Source organism: Gasterosteus aculeatus, chromosome 4 (assembly GCF_964276395.1).
Source record: "Gasterosteus aculeatus chromosome 4, fGasAcu3.hap1.1, whole genome shotgun sequence".
Classification (NCBI taxonomy): Eukaryota; Metazoa; Chordata; class Actinopteri; order Perciformes; family Gasterosteidae; genus Gasterosteus; species Gasterosteus aculeatus.
Genome location: NC_135691.1, coordinates 11520705 through 11535516, shown reverse-complemented (window position 1 = coordinate 11535516; position 14812 = coordinate 11520705).

Genomic DNA, 14812 nt, shown 5'->3' with positions numbered 1-14812 from the left:
AATCTCCGTATGAATTGCACCAGCATGTAATTGTTGACCCTCGTTTTTCTGGAAGGTCAAATATTACAATTAATTTCACTCTGCAATTAAATCTTTTCATAGTGAATATTAAACAGATGCCCTCAAGGCTACATGATGCATTTAGAGTACGAGACTTTCTATATTCATATTGAATGGCTGTTACGCATTTTGCCTGGCTTTCTTAAGCGCACTGCATCACTTCATAACACTTACTTGCTTGTTTGTTCATCCAACTTTCAGTCCGTACGTCCCTCACGCTCTAGCCTTTGACCCATATCTTTATTTATATTTATCTTCTACTTGAAGCAAAAAAGAATCAATATGTTTTTCATACTATTTCTTTTACAACGGTGGTGCCAGCCACTGTAAGCTGTTTTCATGTTATGTGCGTACAATTTACTCTGAAAGCTGAAAGGCAACTACTAAAACTAGGAAGTTTGAACATGAATGCTATTCATCCAAGAACACGTCTTCTCAGGGCATTACACAAAAGGAACGGTGAAGGTATTTCCGTCTCAGACACAAACAATTCTCACTTTTAAAACGATGGACTGACATTGAACGAGATCCAAAAAACAGTAATGCATCCTTCCATGTGGATTCACCAATGTGCATCTGGATTAGAGGTGGGCTGACAATAAATGAGTAAGCTATTACCCAACTTTCACTGTTTCATCTCCCTTTGGTTCACATTTGTCCTTGCTTTCTTACTGGAACTCTCTTCATCCGCTCACTTCTCAAACAGAGGCTCGGGAGGCGACGTGATTGACAGACCTTTGCTCTGTCGTCTCTATGTAACGCCCCTCCCACCTCCCCCGTTGCCAGGGTGACAGATGGGTTTTCTCGGCCAAAACACTCCGTCTCCATTTCTGTCACCTCGGATTGGTGAGCGGGAGAGAGAGAGGGTCAGGTGAGACTCAAGTCAATCCAACACTTCCCGGGACAAATGGCGGTGACGTGTACAAAAAGTGTACAGTGAGCGTCCGTTTAGGTTTCTGTGTCTCCTAGTCCATCACACCCCGGTCAACACCAATCTTACACTCGGAAGCATTAGCCTGCGAGGGCCTGTGAAACTCGCGGTAGGAGTGACATCGATCCGATCTGATCATATTCTGTCCCATCTGATCCTTTTACCCTAAGGTTCTGTCCCTTTTGATTCCACTGATTTGAATCCCCCCCCCTCCTCTTGGTAATATTTGTTAGACAGACACAACAATTCTCATCTCACTTTACATTGCTTAACTTGGGCTTGTAGTCGCTTGTACGATATGCTGACAATGTACTATTTTCTTCTTCTCACAGCCGTATGGAACCTGAAAACAATACGGAGAGCAAGTGAACGGTCCGCCGCACGTCACGGGGGGGTGAGGGTGAGAACCAAGGTGCTATTATTTCTCAATTTAATGATCAAATTGCCTTGTTTTCCGTCCAAAACTAATCTCACTCAAATCTTTTGGTATTTTCATATTCTGTTGAAATTTGACAATTCCCAAATGACACAAGCAGATACACGCGTCCACGTGAGGATAAAGGGGGAGTGCGGCCTCTTATTTCCTCAACTTTATTCACTGTGACATAAAGCAGGTTCAATAAGTAGCAATATAACTTTTTTGGTTTTGAAAGCCAGACACGATGGTTCATAATGAGCTTCACCTTTTCGGGGCAGTGAGGCATCGGAGCTTTTCTAATGTGACAGGCACCTTTTAGAGAAAGACGTGGCCTGAACTCGATCCCTCTCCTTCCTCCCTTTCACTTGTCCAAACAGCGCTGAGTCTCTGCTCCCATGCTCTGGTAGCGCCGACCTCTAGTCCGTCCCCACGGGCTCTCCTAGGAGACCACTGAAACACACACGTGTACACCCACAAACGCACACCTACGAGAGCTATCTGAGAATAATGGTGTGTGACATTACCTCATCGGACCTTACCCTCCCCTCCCACATACACACATAGAACACACACTCTCTCAAAGTAAGCGGAGTCGGTGGAGCCTACCAGCTTCCCTGGGGTAACCTCACCATGTCCATGTCTTACACAAGGCCACACAGCAGTCCAGCTGTACACACACACACACACACACACACACACGCCCCTTGGCTGCTGAAAGCTGGTTTATTTATGTACCGGCTGGTCGGTCCAGTCTGTGATTTAAGTCCTATTAAGCCCCCGTCTTCAGTCAGATCTCTGCAGAAGCAACAGTAGCAAAGCTCTAAAACTCAAACTCTCCACTGGTTTCTGTCTTTCAAGTCGTCTGACGGTTATGAAAACTAACAGGAAGTGAACTGAAAAGTTAAAATATCAGAGGGAAACGCTCACAGGATTCCTCGTCAGGAACAGGTTAGTTTCCACGTGAAGATGAAAAGGTAACATGGAGGAAAAGGATGACAAGTATCCCCGGTAGGCATGAGCGGGGGTTCACACACACACTGACAAATTCACCAATGCAAACAGGCCTCATTAAGCTTGTATCATACATGTACGTATCCCTTCAAGGCTGCAGCTGTAAATAGTCTCACCTTCATTTCTGACACTCTGAAAGCCTGTCACCTCCACAAGACCACGAGAACATTTAGCTCTTTTCATCTTCTCTTTTTCCTAACCGCCTATTTTGTTTCTTTGAAGTTTGCGTTGTTCACTTGAATCGTTATTTTGTAGCACATTTCCGTGCACATCCGGGGTTTATTTCTTATCTATGCGTCGGTATCCGTGGGTAAATGTGTATTTGCTCCCTGTCACTGTGCGAGAAGGAGCAGACGGGGGAACAAGGTGAGACGCTGAGTCGTCTGCAGCGATAATGAAGGAGGCACCAGGTGGAGAAGTTGGATTAGTCATGAGGGGCTGGATACTGCACACGGCCTCTTTTTAAAATACACAAAGGCACTAAAACACACACACACACATGCACATGCACAGCTGCGTCACCGATTTTGTTAAGCAAGTATGGATACCTTTCATTCATGCACACATACACGCACACACAAATACAGCCTGTATGTTGTTGTCTTAGAATCGCTGATAATGTGGTTCTAAATACATTTGAGGAATTTGCTAACTCCTCCACCAAAACACACACACACACACACACACACACACACACACACACACACACATACACACACACACCAGATCTTAACAACAAGACCGAAAAAGAAGAGGGAAGAAAGCCAAATATGATCACAGCAGAAAATAATTTGACCGCAGAAAAATAAAAACATCTCACCCTCACTGTAACTATTATGATCGTTAAGTCGCGACTGCAACTTAACAGAACAGAAAAAATAAAGGCAGCAACATTCAAACAATATTTCACTTGCACAACTGCTACCTCGAGGGAGGGATTGCCAAGATAAAGCACATTGTTAAGGGATTGTGTGTAATATTTTGAACATGAAATTCACCTCACAAAGCACATCTACATCTCTGGCTGTGCACATGGTGAGGACTTTCCTGCTACTCAGCAGCATCACATCATTCATTGTGCCATCAGCCTATCAGCACGATAAAGGGAAAAACCAGAAGCGGCCATTCATCAATACAGTGTCAGAGACTTCAATACCGATCTTACCTACACGTGGAAAGACATACGTGAGGGGAAACAGTAAGCGACCTGACAGCGAAATCCAAATTCAGTGTTCAGGACATCTTCATGCTTACACACACATAATCCCTGGATTCTTTTATGAAAACTGGCCGCATATTCAGTATGAATATCAGAGTAGCAGCGCTCCAAGTCCCGGGCCGCTGCAGAGAACAGGGGCAGCGAGTGGGTGAACCATCCTCAGAGGACAGGGCATTTTGCAGAGAACGAGAGAGGAGCTGTGAGAGCGCTGCCACAGCGTGACTCAGTGCCGTCTGAGTTGGGACTATTTTGTCTGCCTGTACTGTGTGGTTGTCACCTTTCACCCTGCTGCAGCTTCAGCTGCCGACCCTCACAGGACTCGTGCAGAAGCAAACAGAAAACATAACAAACTTCGCAAGAACAAAAGTTGTGTGGTTTTCCGCCTTCCCAGTGAATCACACATTGATGACAAATAAAAGCCCCTTCCCCTCCCCTACAGGAGACTAATCTTCCGTCGCTTCATCGCCCCTTCCATGATCTCACACCTGCTCTCCATCTCCCTCTCCCTGCCCGGGCTTCCTCTGAACGCACTGCTCTCGCCCAGGTCTCATTTTGGACAAAATAATCAATTAGGGAAGCGAATGGTAATAGAAAAGGAAAGGAAAAGAAACGGTCCAAAGGACAGAGAGCTAGTGAGAGGACGGGAAACCGCGAGGGAGAACGGTGAGGGGATTCAGAGTGAGTGTGAGGAAGAAACATCTCCTCTCATCATGTGTGATAATCAACCTGCGTCTGGCCCTTTTCTCCGTAATTACCAACATACACTGGTCGCCACGTACAATAGCACAGATAACGCCCCAATGGAGACAAGCACAGCGTGCGTCACAGCCTATTCATAGCTTCTTGTAGCTTTAATTGCTTCTTTAATCTGGCTTACGGAAATGGATACATTTCAGACCGCACATCAGACAAGTCACATATTGATGGATTTTAAACCATCACTTCCTACCTGTGGCAAAGATATTTACGACATGCGCTATATTTCGGCCTGGCAACTTCTAACATTACAATGTTTTAGCCAGCGCTTCCTTCAGTGATGCAGGGAATTTATAATCAGACTGTGTTATCCCTTACATGGGTTCTACCGTATGTAAGGTTTCCTAGCAACAGGTCTGTGCGAGGGCTGACACAAGAGGGGGGGTCAGCGTCCACATGCTGATTATTCTCTAATTACTTTAATGGAAGTCGGGCTCTCTGTGTGTGTGGCTCCCACCAGCTATCAACCAGCCCATTAGCCATCTACTCGGCATCCGTTTAATGCTGCAGGGGCCACCTCTTTCTTTCTTTATTTGTAAAATTAAGCTTTAAAGTAAAATTGTATACTGCAGGATCTATTCTAGTCGCCCACAGTAACTGGTGTACTGAAAAAAATAAGCAGAGTAGGAGGCAGAAGTGGAAGAAAATGATAAGGAGCCGAGGGGGATGAATAGATACGATATTTTGCATGCTACAAAGAGGTCCCGTGGAGACATAGAAACTGAATTTCCACATTTCTGAGGCTTGGATGTGTTTCTTTGTGTATGTGCACATAAGTATGTGTGTTTATACACATGTACCACTTGGTACTGTGTGGGTGGAGATGTTGAGCACGCTGGAACAAGTTGTACAGAAATAAAAGGTTTTCCTTCAGGCTAAATATTCACCTAACTCCCCCCCACTCCCAATGTTTAGTGCTGCGATAAAACCCTATCTCTTATTAAAGGATTTGAACATAATGAAGCAGCAAAATGCATGTACATCACCTTTAAAGTGCCACAGCTAATCCCTCACAACGACTCATTTCCATTCAGAGCAGCTCCATTTTGATTGGTTCATTAACAGATTTTGACCTTTAATTACACGGAGACCAGCGTTTGTGCACAAGGTTGGACCTTCCTCATGTTTTGAATCTTGACGGGTGTTTGACAATCATACTGGAATATGTTGCGTATTCCGATTAAGGTTTCTTGTGAAGCACATATGCTTATTGAATAGTTCAGACCTCGCAGACGTGGTTTAGAATCCAAGGAAAATCGCAGGCCACGAAAAGGATATACCAACCAACGGCAAGCTTTCCTTCTATGACCCACCTTCCTGCAGAGACCAGAGAGTGGCAACTGCGGGGAAGAAATACATTTTCTTATACAAAGTACTCTTTCTTATCGTGCCAAGATATACTGCGAACATTCCTGTTGACTTCCTTAGGTAAGACAAACGTTTGCACCAATGATCACCGAGATAGACGCCGCCGGAGACCCGATGAGTCAGAGCGTGTAGGCCGAGTGCAGGAGGAACAGAAAGAGGCGTCTATGTATAGAGCGTGTCTCTGCAGCCAGCTAAAGACTCTGACAGCTTTGATACTCAGCTGATTGCATAACTGTCATCTCTATAGAAAATATATATACATATATATGTATGTGGATGAGGCACAAAGGGTTATACTCCTCGTACCGGGGATTTGTTTTCATGCCCATCTCATCACCAAACAATGTGTCTTTGAAGATGTCGTGCCCACCACTACCCACACCAATCAGTCAGGCAGCTCATCCAGAATACTATCCAAATCCACTCCCGGCATGTGTGTGAGGGGGGGGGGTGGGGGAGTGCATGTATCACCGCGCCTTCACAGCAGCTCACACGTGTGTGTTGTACACACTGCACGTGCACGCAGGAGCAAAATATATATATATATGTTGTGTCCAGCATCCTGCTCTCGCTTTGTCTCCTTTACTTCCTTTGGTGCGTATTCCCGAGCAGAGAGGAGCGAGGTGTCGGATTCTCTGCATATTTTCCGGTCACAGTTATCCGATGCCTTCCCATCACTTCCAAAGCCATCTGGGACCCAAACCGTTTTTTTTTTGTGTGTTTTAGTGGTGTTCGCTTTGGCGTCAGTTACTATTTCCTTTGAGGCTGGGGGCAAACCGAGCTGGGGGATTACTTTCAGCAGATGGGTGTGTGTAGCCACAGAATCCCACACAGTATGTACTAAGCAGAATTCTCTGCATTAATGAGTCAGCAGATCCAGGCCTCTGAAACGTCCCCCAAGTGCAAAGAGATGGGGGAGCATTTCAAAAGGGCATGTTCTGATTTGACATTCCATTTATTGCATAACAATCTGACCTCTTGTTCTGTGTCATTCATGTTTGCCCTGGGGGAAACAAACAGGCAGCGAGGAGGGGCAGGCTGATGATCTCTCACTGCCTAGTGTGGGACAACACAAGGAACATAAATGGGGACAAACACAGTTGCAAAAAATACCCCTCTCCTTATTTCATGATTACCAAACCAAAGAAATTTTCTTTTTTATATTTTCTTACAGCTACAAAGAGAACATTGATTTGACCACACAATATTCATTCGTAACTAGTAATCTATTTTGACATTAGTGATCACGACGTTGGTAATGTGGCATCAGCTGCACCTCCTCACACATACCCAGATGGCCTGTGTAAATCTTGGCCAAGACCTCGGTTTGCATTTATAAAAAGGAGCTTAGAGCGCTGCCACAGTCAGACTCATTGTAATTCCTTAAGTGCATTACATTGCATTTACATGGAGGATTATTGCGTTTTCTAGTGCTGAGAAAGTGTGATATAAATTTCGTAGTTGTTGTAGTTATTCAACAAAAAAAGCAAGCAAATCGAAGATCAAACACAATTCTGTTGTTGCTTTTCCTGCAAACAGATAAAATAATAGAAACAATGCTACTTACGATTAAAAGGACTGTAATAATGCAATACATGAAAAATGTATTTAAAGCACACAAAAGTATCTTACTTAACTTCTGTGAGTTGGTTAATTTACACAGCAATGTGTCATATACTATAAAGATTCATTTTAGTGTCAGTAAAATATTTGGTGAGATGTAGTGAAGTAGTATTTAGTGGCTGATGGGAAACCACCTTTAAACCGCCGCCTAGCGTCTGTGTTGGGAATATCATACAGCCATGCCAGAATTGATGACAGTGACCAATCAGAGCGGGGATCGAGTCCTGAAAAAAGGAAAACCCCATTTCAAACCCACAGGCCACTAGAGAAGGACTTAAGGAGATAACTTGTTATTACGATTCAGCCTGTGGGTGACACATGATGGCCTGACAAAGCTAGAAGGACAAATCACACAAAAATAAGGATATACCTTCAGAATGAAGTGGCAATCGATCAGATACATGTCAAGCTATAAACCAAATAAACACTTTTTAGCTGCTGTAAGAAGAAAAATAAGGAAAAGTCAAAAGATCACCACTCAGTAAACTCCTCTGGGGACCATGCATGTCTGTACAAACTTTCATGAATCCGCTCACACTTGTTTCTGTGATATAGTCAAGACGGACTCAGCTGGCGTTGCCATGGAGCCCCGCTGCTAAAAAAAACAAAGTATAATTGCCAATACAAAGCGTATCATCCGTTTAAATCTGTATTTCAGAGTTGAGATGCTCCCCTTGGAGCAAACTGGTTCCTGCTCTAAATACCTTTTTTATTGTAATGTGACTTCGTCTTTCTTCATTTTCTACCCCAGAGTCGTTGTTTTTGCCTTGAATGGTGAAAGCTTTACGAATAGTTGTATCTTTCCGGTCTCTGCAGGCCTCGTCTGTGCACACAGAAAGCCTGGGGGAAATGGCCTGTAAAAACAGCATGGGTCCTCTAACCCTGCTCCACAACACACACACACACACACACACACACACACACACACACACACACACACACACACACTCCCACTCTATTCTCTCTCCCTCACTCTCGTACACTAACAAATGAAATCCCGCGCCCGCTGATCACAGCCATTCAGAATCATCTGTCTTCATTGCAGGGGCTTGGGAGACAGCTGGTAGCGCTGTATTAGGTTGAAAGATTAGTCTCCACCGTGTTCGGCTCCCTACACGAGGTCCCACATCAGCGAGTGTCCACTTGTTCTCTCTCTCTCTCTCTCTCTTTCCCAGCTCAATCATGAAACCATTCACATAAGTGGGCTCTAATTCACACGAATAACAAAGCTCGTTCAGAAACGGACAACGAGAGATATTGGACACGGTCGAGTAAGGGAGATGGGAACATCTGGACACTACAGACAGACATTAGGCCAGATGTCGTCACATTGCCCCCTCCAAGCTGGCGTCTGGGCGATGGATGCGAGGAGCTCTGCAGCCCTGAGGGTGCAAAGACACTTGTTATGGAGTGAAGAAAGCTTGGATGCTGCACCAGCTCAACCACAAAGAAATAAAAACCTGCTGTGTGTGTGTGAGAGTGTGTGCGTGTGTTTCAGACGAGAGATTAATGGTCTATGTTTTAGGCTGATTGCGCCACTGTGTGATTCATTACATGATCTGGGGGGAGAAGGGAGGGGGGGGGGGGGGGGGGACAGGATCAGTGAGAGACAACCGTCAGGCCGATGAAAGGGAACAAAAAGAAAAGCCACAGCCGGCCAAAGAGAGAGGAAGTGAAAACGGTGACTCACTTTGTTCTCATTTCTTCTGAACACATTATGAACTAATTAAAGACCAAAAGATATTGTGACTACCCCACTTTCTCTTCACTATCACACACTGAAAACATTTTTTGGGGGGAGGGGGGGGGGCATTTTCATTTTAAAATGCATCCATTTTTAATTCATTTTAGTATAAAATGGGAACACTGTTTATGTTACTCTGCCTTTGACAAAGCACAATAATGACTTCTTTATTACCTGCACTAATCCTTTAGACGTGACATTGCCACTAATGTTTTACTAATCTCATTGTGCACAGAGGTTTGTTTCTCTAATCTCTTATCATCAGGCTGTAGATCATTATGTTGACGTTTCCGGGGTGTGCTCTCTCTCACACACACACACACACACACACACACACACACACACACACACACACACACACACACACACAAAGACCCTTACTGGCATAATGAATTCCATATTCCCAAACGTTACGGGCCAAGGAGCCCTACTGCAAATGTCATCATCATGTGTATAGAGCCATTGAAATGGAATTAGATCAATTAAATTACATGTTTTTATTTAACTATGGCATCATCGAAGGATCCTTTCATGTTGTTCGTTTACTCATCATAGTTATTACAGAGTATTCTGTCATATCTTTCAGTGAAGTTTGAACAGTAGACCATTTGCTTACATTTCTCACGGCCTGGTGAGCAGAATTGTTTCCTGGGACTCATGTAGAGCAGAAGTGTTGTTCAGTATATGCTGCTACGAGCCGGGAACATTGCAGCTCTTATATGGGGAAGGACCTAGAACTATTCTAAATAAAACATATCACCATTATTATTGTGATTAATCTCAGTTCAGCTATGACAGTTTTGAGGATGAATTTCTTCCATGACGGTAATTTAACAGTGATATGAGTTCTGATGGGTAAGTTTAACAAAAATGTAAATTGATGAGGATAATCTCAGCTGGAAGACAAAAATACATGAGTTACAAAGCAGGCATATACCCAAAGACAAAAGATAAAAGTTTTTTTGGGGTGTATCATGTGAAATTCAAGCTTACTAAATTCAAGCTTACTTACTAGCTAACTGAATAGCCGAAATCCCAACCCTTTTGCTGAACAGTCGAAACGCCATCACTTCCAAATTCCTCCTCACAAAGATAAAACACCAACACACAGAACCATGTGTGCCTGCCTCAAGTACCCCAGGACAGGTACTATTTCCTGAAGTAATGGGTATTCCACACTGTGTTCTACTTACGACAGACCTTTAGTCATTTCACCTGCTTCGTGGTGGGAAGCTTAAAGTGCTTTGCCTGCAGGGAAACAGCCTCTTTATTCCTGGCATATAAATGCAGGACAGCTTAGATTTGCCTCATTTATTCTCCGTCAATGGGTGTTTTGTTTTTTTAATTGAGCTGCTACATAAAAACAGTATATTTGTATAGTGGGTACATAGTATAGTATAGTACACCATTGATTGAGCGGACCAATAGAAAATGCCAATGCAATTTCAATCCGTGATATTAGCATTATAATAGTTAACATTGATCTAGTGTTTCTGCAGACCTCTGAGAACTTTGAATGTGAGCTTTTTCATATACTAACATTCATATACAATAAATACAAGTTGGGAAGTCTACAGAATTCAGACTGATCAATTTCTAGTTATTATTAAATGCTGCTTTGGCAGGGGGGAGGTTTGTGGGGGTGAGGGCCGCTGGGGAGGAAGGAGAAGGAAAAATGATCAGCTGTGGGCGTACGGAAGAACATCTGTGCACAAAGGCCCAAGAGGTTCTGCTTCCGAGCGGGTCAACATCCTAGCGTCTTCGTATACGGATTACATTATGATTGTGTCTGGGATAGATGCTGCACACAGAGACACGGACTCAGGCAGATGCATGCTTCACATGCACACGCAAGGGAACAAAATCCAATCACTAGTTTTCCCTCATGAGAATAACCACGGGGAAATCCATTTCCGAGGTCCATGCTTGGTTTACTCTCTGCGCCCTCCCTCTGAGCTTGGGGTGTTATTTGGGATTTGTTAAGCCCCTCTGTTTTCGTCCCGTCCACCTCTGCTGTCATATATGACCCGTTGTCATCATACCCGGATGGAAAAACAAAACAACAAAATGTCCATTTGTGGTGTTTTACAGTAGCACAACACACCGGACCGTTCGACTTTTCTGCTTTTCGTCGTCCCCACATCGTAACAGTTTGTCTTTCTTTGTTTGTGGATGGTGACATTTTCCTCAGCTGCTGTATGTTGTCATAGCAACCTTGTCTGCGAGAGACTGAGCTTGAACCCATCATTATGGATTATCAAACACTGTTGCCATGCATTATGCATTTATACCCACTTAAAAGGGCAATTTGAACATGCTTAACTTTTCCATAACAAATGTTTTGTTATATATGTTTTAAAAGCAAGGCCTTCCAGACCAGAGACTGTCAATAAGCTGCATTTGGGGGCAAGTGTTTTTTAAAAGGTTATTGAGGGAAAATAGACAAAAGCTAAAAACACCAAGGAGACCTAAAAGCATTTAGCTCATCCATTACCTCACTCTGGGAGGTTAGAGGAGGCTGAAAGCACTAGGGGGGCCGGACAGGCAGACAGACTGACTGACTGCGTCCAGCGTCTGAACCCAGACATCCGTCCAGATCCAGGCCAGTCCCCTGACCGTCTGCCTCCGGCTGTCCATCAGCAGAAAGAGTCCTCTCTTCATAGCGGCCAGAGGCAGACAGAGGTATCCATTTCTACAGTATCGCACTGGGGCTTTGTGTTGTGGTGGTGGGAGTCGGTCCACTGCTAACCTCATTTAGATAATATAATTGTGCACATTCACATTACGCGTGTGTATGTGTGAGATGTTGAACCTCTGCTCTGTCCCGGGAGTGACAGCAGATTGAGGAGAAGAGCACCTAGAGAGCTGTGTGCATTCATGAGTTACCTCTAAATTAACACAATGTGCAATTAGATGTTGGACACGTTTTTATGAAATAACATAACTGGCCTGCAAAGAACCCAAACTCAACCCATCCAACACCGTTCGGGGTATTTGTCTCTTTTAGGTCCTCTCATCGAAGATCTAAACGCTTGGGAAGAGATTTCTTTCAAGATTGTAGACATTGTAATGCTATAGATTATAGCTCAAATCCAATGTCGGGTTTAAGTTTGACTCTTTTTGGCTCATTTGCAATTCTGAATTGTATAATTCTAAAGATTTTCATTAACAGAAATATCAGCAGACAGAGAAGCTGGAATATGAAGTATCCTGAGTCCCAATTTTGACTTCATGTACTTCCAAATAAAGGATTTCTATCAGTACCACCTAAAAAAGAAATGACTTCCACATACTGAACTAAACTAGTATTCTCTTCAGAACGGCAGCGCCTTTTTTAACAAAAGTACAGCAGATCCTGAGTTGGAGAAGAGCCGTCAACGCTTCATCCGAAGCGCACTGGTTGAACTCTAACAAGAGAAATGTTGCCTTAACTCGGTTAGAACGATACGGTTCTCAAAATGTAACCTCCGGCACAGAAGCTTTTACCCATTAAGCGTTGACAAATGTAGACAAAACCTCTCACTATCATGTTTCAGCTTTTCATAAAAACTAATAAAAGAATCTCTCTATGAATATAAATCTGTCTGAGGCTACACGAGGTCAGCTTGAAAAGAGGGGGGGGGGGGGGACTTCATCTCCCGATGATATCGGCATTGTAGTTTTCTGTGCAAGAATGGCACATCACATACTTTGCACTCTGACTGGCCCTATCTCATGTATAGTGAATGAGAGGCCGTGCAGAGAGTTAATGAGTGACCGGCGACAGGGAAACGGCCCGCGAGGAACGTAATGAATGTTTAAAAGTAGGTCACGGGACATTTTCTGCACCGCGTTTTCACTCATCTGAATGCCATCCATCTTCCACCTCCTCTTTCCCTCCGATCTGCCCCCGCCCTGCCCCCGCCCTACCCCCCCACCACCACCCTTACCCATCTCTCTCCTCCTCCCACCGCCATTCATTGTTACCCAACTCGCCCTCTCTTTGCATCCGTCCATCTCTCAGAAAATCCCTTTAACAGAGTGAGGACCTTTTCCCTCGTCCTGCTGCAGGCATCTATTTGGTGCAGTTAATGGATAGTTGAGAGATGCCGGCAGTAGGGGAGGGAGAGGAAGGAGGAAGAGGCGGAGGGAGAAGAGGAAGGATGGCGTGGGCTCCACTTTTGTCTGTAAAATACTGTGGAAAGGAGACAGTCCAAATCACATCACAGCCCTTTAGAAAAGCTGTGGACACATTTTCATACCGTGCCCATACCGAGATGTGCTCTATTGAATTTGGTTCCCCTGATATAAGAGCGATGAATCTTAGTTTAAGAAGTCAAACTGTCTAAAATGATAGTTTATTCAAACAAGATTTACCTTTAGAGAGGAGGCCTCGCAGACAGAGCAGCCTTCCTAATGTGACAGGAACCTTTAGAGGGAGCTGGCCCACATTGTATGCTTTTTACTCTCTCTGTCCTTCCCCATCTCCCTTCGGCCGCTTTCCTCCAGCTCTCTTCAAAAGGCCAATTTAGATTTTTCTCCCCCTGACAGCGCTTTGTAGCCCGCCTTCCTTCTCTTTAATCGTTACTCTCTCTGTGTTATTGTGGCTGGCTTGCTGCGCGCTCCACTCCTTGACTGTCTCCATGTCGATCTAATGGTTAAATAATGACTACGCATTTATTTTTTAACTACTGGCTGATCAGGGTTAAGAAGTCTCTGTAATCTTTCTCTAATTGATTTCCTGAAGGGGAGTGCTAATACGATCCAGGGGAATAGTCATTACGGGTGTGTGAGAGACTGACTGGGTGTTGCCTTTCCTCTAATGGCGCCTCCCTTGAAACAGGGAAAGCAGTTATGTGAACCACGGTTGATGCATCTTTTGCAAATGTGAGCGAACAGGCTGAGCATGTGTTGTGCAGACAGCTCAGGTACAAAGAACGCCTCCTGCCACGTGAGGGGTCATAACACATAACGCATGTTTCATGATTACAAGGGACACCTGAGGGCCTTCAGCAAGGTGGTGGGAGCCTCAAAAGTATCATTGATATTAAAAATATGATTATTATAGCACAAGCATTCAGTCCTTGAAAAATAAAATCCAAACCGAACCATGCACCCTGTACACCCCCCTCCCGTGTGAAGAGGATGCACCGGATATACAAACCGATCTCCTGGCTCACCATTCATCCAAGTCGAAAAACGACCAAGAAACATGATCTGAGACATGAACAGAAAGGAAAATAAGTAATAAGTAACTCCCCATGATGTCAATGTAAATTGTTCATTTTTTGCAGACCAACTGTGTGTTTCAACGTGACCCTCTGCGGATGATGTGCCTTACATATCACACAAGATTTTTATGTCTTCATGGGAAAAGTGGGGAAAAGCCTGCTTACTAAAGCTGTTGATGGACGCCACTGTCACACTATGAAGGGAAATAAGGAAATAAGACAACCTGCTCACAGTTGCATGAGAGTAAAATGAATCTTATAGAAATGACTAGCCTACATACTGTAGTTATGGAGCGCCATGGGCCTCTCTCACAGCGACACAAAGAAATACAGGTGTAAATAATGACACATTTCCATTTAGCGGCTCCAATTTCAAGGTCTTAGTACCATTTATTCCGGGTCACTGTCACGCTGCCGCGGCTCAGCGGTACTCTTGAATGTAATTGACTCTTAATCTCGTTAGCTGCACCTG